This window comes from Adiantum capillus-veneris, chromosome 19 (assembly GCF_014529385.1).
Source record: "Adiantum capillus-veneris isolate H3 chromosome 19, ASM1452938v2, whole genome shotgun sequence".
Taxonomy (NCBI): Eukaryota; Viridiplantae; Streptophyta; class Polypodiopsida; order Polypodiales; family Pteridaceae; genus Adiantum; species Adiantum capillus-veneris.
In genome coordinates, this window is record NC_140949.1 from 91,648,286 (window position 1) to 91,660,570 (window position 12,285).

A 12,285-nucleotide genomic window follows, 5' to 3' on the forward strand; every position below is an offset into this window, starting at 1 on the left:
ACATGATGATTTGGATGATAAGGACAAGTATGAGGATTTTCATGATGATCAAGATGTGTTTTCTCACAAGCATGATGATTTCTATGATCAAGACGTGATTGTTCACAAGGATGATGGTTTAGTTGATGCTTTTTCTAGCGAAGCTAACCTAGTTTTGCAGATTCGATCACTCACGAAGAGTCGATCTTGGCTTTTGAGTCGAGGTCCACAGCACCCCCCCAAGCAAACTCGATCACTAACACGACGAACTGATCTTGGCTCTTGAGCATAGGTCCAAAGAACCCTTACAGGAAGTACTATGTGTTCGAATGATTTGTCAGCACGCATTGTTTGATTGTTTCATTCGTGATTGTTTCCTATATTTTAGTCAGTGTCTTTATGTGATCCCTTTTCCTAGGCATTACATATTGTACGTTGAGGACGTTTCACTCATGAATGTATACTAATGTATGCGGATTGTTCATGAAAAGCTGAAAAGTATGCATTCAAGGAAGTCACATTTCATGTCTCTTCCTTGGCACGGCATAGTCGTAGATAAGAGCACAAGGAAGTATGAGCACCAAGCATGGCCATTTTCATTGTGAATTGCCATGGTTAATTAATTTAGATCAGAGGAGAAAGATTCGATCGCATTGTTTGTGTGTGTGTGGTGAACGGTTTGGCACTCTGTCTCTATGTTCATCTACATTGCATGCACAGTTTGTTCGACAATCGAGATTTTTTCCAGTCACTTTACATGAAATAGGTATGTTCATGTTTTTGTGTTGGAAGTGGTTTCAAGAATTTTCAGCCATGGATATTCTTGAAGAAGGTGGACCTACGTCCATAGACAAAGTTGAAGCATTGAAGAAGCTACCAATGACTTTGTGTCATTTTCGGTGTGTCCCAAAGAAGCAAGCGTTGCAGACCTTTATGAAGTTCAAGTATCACACAACCCACACCTCATAGTGGGTGGTGAAGAGTCCTTTCGAGGATTCTGGATATTGTTGGCGATCTCCCTCGATGCCATATAGTTTGGTACCAATACCTCACTTTGAAAAGAAGGGGATGTTACGTGACACATCCAACCCTATGTGTCCATGGACAAACTACAACATGACCAGGGTTCGGCTCAGTCAAGTAAGTCTAGAATAGGAAGTGATCTGGCACTTTTATGAGTCTGTTCGCAGACCGTGCATGTCTAGACACTTACATTAGATGCATATCCTTTGGTTGCACACAGCATGATCATCAGCATTCCCATCAGAATCCATCAGGGGAATTTTCCAGTTCATTAAACCTACTTTCCTATCTTTGACACTTTTCACTTATTTATTAAGTGACTTTTGTTGGCAACTAGGTAGGGAAATTTTGTTAAGATAATATATAAGCAAACCAAAGCTAGCCCTTTCTGACAGAAGAGGCAGTAGGAGCATTTCTCAACAGGCCACTTCTCAAGAAAGACCAACCCATTCAGCCTAGTGCTTCCTAACCCTAACGGCCAGCATTTTCAGCCTAAGGACCAACCTGGCATTTTGGAGGATCACTAATCTGCCAGCAATTCTAGCCAAGTGCCCAATTCAGCCAGTGTTTGGGGATTTCAGGCCATCCTCGCCGACATCACAGATTCAGTCCTACACTTGGAGTTTTTGAACATCCTCAGCGAGTGTTTTGACAATAACCTCAGTGTTTTTGACAGCCTTCATCAGTGTTTTGCACCAGCACTTCAGCACCAGTAGCACAACATTTTTGCAGCAGTTTTCTAGCACCGTACCACAGCGTCTTTGCACCTGCAAATTCAGCACTTGAAACCTAGCAAGAGCAGCATTTCTAGACAGCAACAGAGCAGCAATTTGTATGACAATAGTCCAGCATTTTCATCCATAAGAGAAACAGTGTTTGTTGCACACAAAGGCAGAATAGCAGATAGCATCGTCGTCATCGTCATAGCAGCATTCAATTTTTATCCATAGTCTTGTCATCATCGGCACCAGCATCGGCCTCGACCTAGAATCATTTAGATTTGCATCAGCATCTTGTACCAGATTGTGCAATCAATAGTAGACCACTCTCGCCATTGAGAGTGGGACCCTTGGAGGAGGGTTTGACAACTTCCCGGTGTCGTATTCTCTTCTATCTCTACCTCTCAGTCTCATGCACCTTCACGCATAGTGTCTATTCACTTTGTTTGTGTCCATTGCACTCTATCACTAAAGGCACGGAAGGCTCTCCCTTCCGTAAGTAAAAGGAACCTTGAGCAAAGTTCATCATTCAGTCTGCCGCACCTTACATTGGTCCATACTTTGAGCAGCATCGAGAAGTGTGTGATTTTTTTGCTTAGCCAGGCCATTTTGTTGTGGATTATCTAGTACAGTAAAATGTTGATGGATACCATGATTTTTGCAGTAAGCTTTGAACATGTGTGAAGTGTACTCACCACCATTATCTATCTGAATAGAGGTGATACGGAGTTGAAGCTGATTCTCCACAAGTTTATGGTAAGCTGGAAAGGTGGAGAGGACTGTGGCACTAGTCTTATCTGGGAGGAATGAGACAGCCGTAAGACGAGTATAGTCGTCTATAAAGGTGAGAAAATATCAATTCTCGTTAAAGACAGCTTGGGTAGTGGACCACAATGGTCTGAGTGGGTAAGTTGAAGTGGAGAAGACGTGCTATGACTATGGGAAGGGTATTTTTGATTCGCTAGCTTGCCAAAAATACAACCTTCACATAAGGTTAGATGGCTGGTAGAGGCAAGAGTATAGTTTTAAGCAAAATGATGTTTCTCCATAAATTTCATAGGGGAAATGTTGAGATGGGCAAGACAATAGTGACATAAAAGCTTTTTGTAGGATGTGTCAGACTTTTGGACAAATGAGTAAGCCTCAGAAGCAACCATAGTATGCCAAGGATATATAGACGATCGATCTTGGGACAAATCACTGAGTAGTTGTGTCCCGAAGTAATTTTATGGCACACGATACAGTAGTTATGGTAGAACTCTATAGTCGTGTCAAAAGATGTTATCTTGCTTACTGAGATGAGGTTTTTTGCAATGCCTGGGACATAGTAGACATGGTGAATGGCTACTACCTTTCCATCCAACAGTTGAATATGAGTAGTACCGACACCGATGGCACACTTAGTACCATTGTTTTCAAATCGAACTTCAAATGGTTGACTCAGAGGATGATAATGTGATAACCACTCAAGCTGAGAGGTTAAATGACAGGTGGCTCCTGTATCAAGAATCTAGGTGGAGGATGAGTGATGGGTTGGATTATGTTCAGCCATGAAGGCTAGGAAAGAATCTCAAGAACTCAAGACCCCCAAGAACCCAAGAACCCAAGACCCATAAGAACCCAAGTTCCTTGAGAACTTAAGAACCAAGATCACAGTGCATGGTCATCACCCAGAGAGGAATGGATACTTCGCATGGAGGTGGTGAGCATGGGAGTGGCGAAGAAGAGTTTTCCCCACTAGGAGGTTTTCCCGACCCTCCCCCTTCCCCATCTATGCCACAGATTGTACCAATTCCTATGGAGGCTTTGGTCAAGACAATGCTCGACATGATTGCACAACAAGAAGCGAATCGTTTGGCGGCCAAAGAAAGACAGGCAGAGCATGCGGCATAGAGTGAGCGTCGCATGCAAGAATTGGTCCGACATGTTCTTGCCTCGAAGTCTGAGCCATCCAAAGATGTTGGTAGTTCATCAAGTGGTGCAAGCTGAGATTCGAACTCCAACAACCCAATCACAGAGAAGGTTTGTTGAAATCAGAGATGGTGACCTCTCTCTCTCACACACACAGGTGCAGACGCGTTCTCAAGCATACAATCACAAAGACGCAACTGTCAGAGTATTGTTTGAGTACATTATTATGTTTGGATGTGCCCGTTCATTTCTGGGTGGCGGATAGTAATTGGTATTGACTTGCAACATCCCCCTTCAAGACCAATTGCAGTTCAAGAGAGACATGTCCACGTGCTTAAGTGCGACTAGAGAAAACACGTGCGTTCTCTTTTTTTGGTTGTCCAAAGACCACCGTGCGGCGGTACATAATTAGAAAAGATACAAATTTGATGTAGAGGCTATTGCGGGTTCACGAGATCCTGATGAAACAAGTGGCAAGACTGACATCATCTTGTGCCAAGCATAGCATTGAGGATAATCCAGTGTTGCAACATGTTTGTTGTCATTCTTCGATCGGCTTTGACTCTTGTACGTAGATCTTGAAGACTTGTGGCATAAATCTTCATTTCTTGACATTGCTCATCACCATTTCTCCCCCTCAATGGAAAGAAACGGAAGATCGCTACTCCATGAATTGGATGAACTTGGATTCCAAGCTCGATGTATGACCGACGCTTTTGAGAATTCTTGATTTGACAAGGTTGTGACGTGGTAACTTCATGATGAAAGATCCAATCATGATAACCACCTAGGTCAAAGACTTGAAATTCGGGTTCAAATTCATCTTCTTCTTTCTCATTGGCATCATCGTCATTGTCATCATTGTCGGCAAGCACCGTTACAAGATCATATGCCTCTTTAATGTCAAGCAAAGAAATGAATTTAGTTCCTACAGTTGTTTCTAGGGAAGAGAGAACCTTTCTTGTAGCGGGAAAGAGCATAGCATCATCTTCATCTTCGTCTTCGTCTTCATCATCTTCGTTGGTCTTCATCATCAATTTGCATTAGTTCTTTATGCTTTGTTGAGAGGTTGTGGAGTTTTGCATCATTTTGACGCCTTCGTTTGTTGAAGTGAGATCTTTCGCATGTTGCAGGAGTCCAAGCTCATAGGATGCGGCCTTCTTCTTTGCATCTTGTCCTTCATCTCCTTCTTCTTCTTCTTTGGCTGGCTCAGAGGGTGCAAGATTTGTCTTTGCATCTTGGCTTGTAATGGCCCAGAGGATGCCATTAGCATTTGAGCATCTTGGCTAGGGTCTTTTTGCCCTTCATCTCTGTTTTTTGACAGGAGTTCACCATCATTATCTCCACTTTGTGGTAGGAGGGAGCCTTCTTGAGGGGAAATTTGCCCTTATTCTTTGACATGCGGGCCTGTTTCTTTAGCGACTACATGGGCTGCCTCATGGACAGCAGCGTTCTTTCTTCCAAGGTTATCAACACCATCATATGGTGTGCAGACAACTGACTGCTTACATGAGGGGTCATGAGAGAAATAATTCTACATGGTATCATCTTGGTAAGAGGGATCTAACCCAATGCCATATTCTACACTATCACTCTACAAAACCACGAGCCACTAATCCGGATAGTCGATCTCGATGGCATAAGCAGTAGCGCGAACATACAAGATTGACAAGCTTACTGACAAAAAATTCCAACCATGGAAGATGAGGATAGAGATTTTCCTTCAAATATTGCACCTCCTTGATATCATAAATGGCACATCTGCTTGTCCAGATGCTACCATCGTGGAAAATGCTAATGTCGTGCAGGATTGGAAGGACAAAGACTCCTCTGGCCGTTTAGAATTAAATTACAGCGGAAGAAAGAACGTTGTTGTCCATGAGGCAGTCCATGTAGTAGCCAAACAAAAAGTGCCGCATGTCGAAGAAGAATGGAAAACTTCCCCTCAAGAAGTCTCCCTCTTGCCACAAAGTGGAGATGATGATGGCGAACTCCTGTCAAAAAATAGAGACGAAGGGCAAAAAGACCCTGGCCAAGATGCTCAAATGCTAATGGCATCCTCTAAGCCGGTTGCAAGCCAAGATGCAAAGACAAATCCTGCACCCTCTGAGCCAGTCAAAGAAGAAGAAGCGGGTTTGGGCATGTGAGAGAGAGAGAGAGAGAGAGAGAGAGAGAGAGAGAGAGAGAGAGAGAGGTCACCATCTTTGATTTCAACACTAAGGAGTGGAAAGAGTAGCAAGCGGTGCACCAACTTTGGAGGTCAAGGGCCACCCGTGGGGTGGGGCACAATGCTTGTGATACAGCCTTGCAGGATGTAGCTGAGCCCGTAGAGCTTCTTTTTTCAACTTTACGTATCACCGTTGCCTCCTACTAGCTAGAGTTTATTGCAGAATTAATCAAAATACTCCGTGGCAAGTTTGAGATGACACGCTAAGCAGCGAGAAGCGTGGCAAGCGGTGCGCTTGTGACTCAATGTGAAGGGACGCAATGCTTGTGATACATCCCTCCAGGTTGCAGCTGAGCTTGTAGAGCTGTATTGTTGATTATAGCTCTCGTGTGGTTACAAGAGTGCTAAAGTGGTTACACAAGTTGATGGTCTGAGTTTGAAGGTGTTGCAACCCTTTTATAGAGTAAAAAAATGGCAAAGAGAGCACTAGCGATCAGAACTCCGAGCATGGTAGAATGGGATTCCAAGGAATCTAGAGGAGAAATAGACATAATATGCATGGAGCTAGTAAGCGGTACCATTAGGTGATTAATATTTTCATTTTTAAATGGAATTTTTGTAGATCTGAAAGTCAGTTTATTGAAAGAATCCAAAATGTTGTGACAACTTGTGGATATGCAAGCCAAAATTATACTATTCTCTCTCTCTCTCTCTCTCTCTCTCTCTCTCTCTCTCTCTCTCTCTCTCTCTCTCTCTCTCTCTCTCTCTCTCTCTCTCTCTCTCTCTCTCTCTCTCTCTCTCTCTCTCTCTCTCTCTCTCTCTCTCTCTCCCCTCCCACGCATGCACAAGTTCAACTATCATTATAATACTTTTAAAACATTTACCGTGGCCATTTATCACGTTTTGTAAAGATAAATCCAAAATGGGGTGGCCAAAGAGGAGAGAAGGCGAGGGGAAGAAGTTTTTTTGGAAAGTAAATATTACCATGTGTATTGTCGTGTCCTGTATCACTCTTATTATCGTGTATATTACCGCTATCATTACTCCTCTTCCTCACTTTGGCACTAGAATATTCAAATTTCGGTGCTTCTCACATAAATGTTTTTTCAACAACATTATATTTTTCAGAACGTTTGTATCAAACAATGGGATTGAGACATGAAATAATGGTTATTTCAGTAGATTAGCCTGCCCAAAACATTTGACTTCTTCGTCATGAATGATGCTTGCAAGTAGGACATGCATTGTGGCCTGATGTGGAAAACCCTACACAAAATAGAAGAGGCTTGCATTCTTCTCCCAAAATCGCACGCATTTCACTACAGCGACTTCATTCTTACATTCATTGCATATTTTAAAAGGTTGTACACAATGGTGAGGAAGAGCTCTATGGTCCTGAAGAGATGTTGAGCAAAGAGCACAATAAAGGAGCTCTTGTTCAATTAAACCACTCTACAATAGCGCACTATGCACAACACAAAATGCTGACTCCACTCGCATCCATAACTCTTCAAACAACCACATAAGAAAATGTGTGAAGATGGATGTGTATATGTGTACTTGTGCATATAAGAGAGAAAGTGAGAGAGAGATTATAACCACCATCGTCTACCTCTAGCATCACCGTGCAATCATTTTGGAGCAAAAAAAAACAAATTTAAGTACTTCTTTCTATTTTACCAAAAAATATAAATTAAGCATTTGATATTTCTCATAAAAAATTAGACAAAAAATGTATAGAATTTTTATCATTAATTTAAGCACACCCATTTGATTAACATAAATTAGCATGCTTGATAATAGATAGATAGATAGAGAGAGAGAGAGAGAGAGAGAGAGAGAGAGAGAGCAAGGAAAAGAAGACACGGCAAAAACTTTTCATAGAATAACATATACAATTTTTTTAATGAATCATCTTCAAAAAGATCTCTACAAGTAGTGAGGCGGTCTGGGGCGGGCAACAAGAAGAGCGGCCTCGAAACACCCTTCGAGGCTCCCGTGCTGCTCAAAGGGGGCTGGGGCAAGCACAATCAGAGACAACAAAAACCCACAGCCAGAAACAAAACAAGAAAAGAGGCACCACCTAGTTGTAGATGCGAACTAGGACGCACGTGATATCTCCTTGTACTCACACGTACAAAGAGAGGGGAATGCAAGATAGCCACACACACCAAACACAAACATTCACCACACCAGAGAGAGGTAAAGAGCACAAATCAACTTGAGCAACTCAATCTTAGCCTTAAAGACTAGATGCACACAAAGCTTGATGAGAAATAGAGAGACAACACAAAACTTGACCTTGTTGCCAATACACAAATTGTCTTAGGGTCACGGGAGCCCTCTCACCGAGCACCCTCTTACAATTGACTTTTTAGGAAACAATTCAACAAGCCCTCAAACCATCAAGTATGAAATAGCACAACAGACTTCAAGGACAATATACCTTGAACCACCTGATGAGCAAACTTATCAAGTCAATTTGGAGAGAAGAGTCGTAGTTGCAGCATACAATTGCACCCAAAACTATGAATCTTATTTATGGACAAGAGTAGTCTACAAGTGTGATGCAGAGTATGGTATCACTCCACTCCTCTAGATGGCATAACTAACTTCAAGCTTCTCCATGCACCTATGTGTAGTGATGGAATAGAGCACTCACAATGCACTCACTCTACACAACTAGGCTTGAAGAGTGGTGTGTTATGTGTTGAGAATGGTGTGGTGTAGTGTGATCATGTGATGATTTACAAGGGAGAGAAGGGCTCTATTTATAGGTTTTGGAAGCCCCGATTAGGATTAGGCGTAATCAAGTTTATATGAAGGAATAAAAGATTATGTATATTTTTATTTTTTTTAAATGAGGGTGGGTCTCTCTTGTCCTTTGAGTCACATGGATGTGGGCTCAAGGGAAGAGATTTATTGAGGATGAAAGGAGAGAGGGATTGAGTGAATAATTTGGGAGTGCCTACTCTAGTAGAAGGTGCATTTACAATAAGGTTAGTGGTTAGTAGTTAGTAATTATCACTACAAAATATTTACAAAATCATTCACCAAATGGTGAGATATATGATGAGAAAAGTTAGAGAAGGGATGAGCTTGTAAAGAGAGGTTGAAGCTTTGGAGAAGTTGACATTCACCTCTTTACAGCATCGGAAGAAGAAGCGGTCAGCATGGCGAAGTTGCACGTGTCGATGAAGCTATGTTATCTCTAAAATTTAGATAATTCATAACAAAAGCCTTCATTTGCAGAGGTTAACCTTGGATTTTTTGCTGATTTTTTGAAGTTCTTTACAAAGCTGAAGAGAGTATGGTAATATGGACGTATATGTAGAGAGAAAGGGGGACACATAGGGTGTAGAAATGGAGGATGAAGGTTATGGAGGTGTGAGAGAAGTGGCAATGGTGAAGAGGGTGAATTAGGACATGGGAGTTGCAGGTTTGGAAGTGGGAAGAAGAGGGAGGAGTGTGTAAGAGTGAGTATGTGTGTGGAAGGGTGAGAGAAATAGGAAGATTTTTTGGGTGTATGAGGTGGCAGTTTTGAAGTCGGCCATAAATTTCATGTAAAATCGCCCTTGACTTCAAAATTTCTGAAAAAATTATGGAAAATACTTCATCTCACGAGCTACGTTTTGTCTTTTTGAAGTATCCTCAAATTCGGATCACAAGAAGGTGCCAAAATTCGAGAAAAAAGATGTCCCTGCAGCACCTAAAAAAGCTTGAAGTGGGCCACTATTTGATTCTTTTTCCTTTCTAGTCTTCCAAGTGAGCCCCCCATACATCAACCATGACCTAATATTTCCAAGGAGCTTGCACACATGTATGGTATAGGATAAGTATCAAATATAATATATACTTGTGGGGGAAGAAGATAGGCTAGCTAGTCATGAAAAATGGACACATGGGATGCATGGTGGAAAATATATATATATATATAATAAAAGGAGAAAAATCATGAGGGAAGGGACCCTCAATTATTCTCTACTTTGAGTGAGTTAAGGAATTTATTTGAAGATGAAATCTATTTACTTGTGAATATTTAACTGGGAGGGATGGGAAAAAATATGACGGAGCTGATAAGGTTATTGATGAATTTTTACGATGAAGTCACATAAAGGTTTTTCAAGGCTTGTGTGAGTTGAGCTTAAGTGATAGAATGATAGTAAAATATGGATAAGGAATGACACGTGATGGAAGCTAGCATACTTAGGCCTGATAACGCACACCTAGGAATATATATTTATATAAATACAAAAAAACCCTTTATATTTAGGTCCTTTATTTGATAGAAAATATTTACATGTAAAGAGGACCGTAATATTATAAATTTATTTTTTTGGTCTCCTAGCCCAATGACTCGCTCAATGATTTGATATAAAAAAATATGATAAAAACCTAAACACACGCACACTATTTATAATGAAAAAGCGAGCCTAGTCATTGTGCTAGGGTGTTTTTGTGGGGTGAAGTGGCTTCTTAAAATTATTTTATGAGAGCCGAAAAACGGCTATCAGTAGCATTATCTAAATCTAAACCAATGGCTTCTAAATCAACAAAGAGAGAAACTGAATCGTCATTTGTAGATGTGTTGGCTTCATCATCTTCAAATTCGTCATCTTCCATCTCATTATCATCATCATAACAATCATTCTCCTTGCTAAGATTGACGCTGATGAAACTTGATTCATCGGTCTCTCTCTCCTCGGTCTCCTCATCATCTAGAGTAGTAGGTGGGAGAGGGTATAAGTGTATAAGTTTCATTAAAATCATACGTTTTAAACACTATTATACATCGTAATCTCAAATGATGTTCAAATACCCAAATATTTTGTTTTTTATCGAAAGATGAAAGAAGTAGTTATAACAAAAAGGCATTACCACGTTCAATAGAAACTACGATTGCCTCTTGCATTGCAAGATTCAGAAAGACTACCACACTAGGAGAGCCCACTCGGCTTCAGTTCGACCACCAGCAGCTAGATTAGTATTCAAGTATAATTATTCACTTAGATTTCATGAATACTAACTTGTTTTTGTTTGTTGTGCGAAACTCATATGATGTAGTACTTCCTCTCTCACTACACAGTTAGCTTGCAGACTATAGGCCACTTCGTGGTGTGTAGCCATACAACTCACTCCAGAAGTGAGTAGAATTTAGTATCTCTTCCCACGGTGTGTAGCCAAATGGTTCACTCTAGGAAGGGGTTTTAGGACCAACTTAGATTCTCACTTGTGTGGTGTAGTAATTTATCTCTCCCCATAGAACTGAGTTATAATTTAGTGGCCCACTCGTGGAGTACAGTAGGCATGATGCCACACCTCTCACTTTATAGTAACCTACAGGGTGTGCACATTTTTAGATTAGGACACGTCATCATTTGTACTACATAGAAATGTGAGGGTGACGCTCATCAAATAGGGAGTGGAGAGATGCATACTTCATGAACTATTCATCTTTGTGTGACACACTAGTTACCCTTGTGCTTCACACTCTGTAGACACACCATTTTTTCATCACTAGATCACTTGGTTTTGTCTTATATGTAGACGATGTTTTGCCTGCATCTGAGATTGTTAAGCTTGTCACTAATGGTTGTGGTGTGAGTTACACACACTTCAACAGGAGTAGATTAGGTCACATTACTGCCATTACTATGTAGAAATACAAGGTTTAACGCTCGTCAACTTGAGAATGGAGAAATGTATACATATTCCCTCTTTATCTTAGTATGACGTGCCCGCTACACTTGTACTTTCTAGTCCGTAGATACGTCATTGTTCATCACTAGATTACTTGGTGTTGTTTTGGATGTAGATACAAACAATGGTTGGCCTACATCTAAAATTGTTAATCTATCTGTTGATGGTTGTGTTGTGAGTTCCACACACCATCAAGGATTAAACTATCAATCAACATTGCAGCATCGTCCTCCTGTTGTGCTATGAGTACCTCACGCAAGTTGGATAGTTCACATGTATGCTCCTTCAATCATTTAGGTGTATTCTATATCACTCTACATTCCCCCCTACGTACATAATAGGGTCTATTCTTGTGATGAGCATACCTCACACTCCTTGCATGTTCCTCTCTCTCTCTCTCTCTCTCTCTCTCTCTCTCTCTCTCTCTCTCTCTTTGTGTGTGCTTTGTCTTCCTTTAAAATTTTAATCATTCATCATATAGTGTCTGGTTTGCAATCATAACATAGTGTTTTTGGCTGACAATCATGACATGATTTCAATAGTTTGCATTCATATCATAATGTTTATGGTTTGAAATTATATCTTATAGATATGGAAAACAAGTTAAGATGGAAAAACATTAGTAAAAGGTTTTTCTTCAAGGTTATAGTATGCCACTTTCACCACATGTCAAAGACCGAGCTTCGTTGTTGTCTAAACCCTACATCTCCGGAGCATTATTACCAGTTCATAAGGACTTTAACCAAGTCTATATTTGAGTAGCTCCCTTGAGGGGTTCACCATTCA

At 40.9% G+C, this 12,285-nt stretch overlaps 1 pseudogene; it reads left to right on the forward strand.

The window, feature by feature from the left end:
• Positions 1–552: 552 nt before the first annotated feature.
• LOC147434460 (uncharacterized) lies at positions 553–1,134 on the forward strand (annotated as a pseudogene).
• The last annotated feature ends 11,151 nt before the right edge of the window (positions 1,135–12,285 follow it).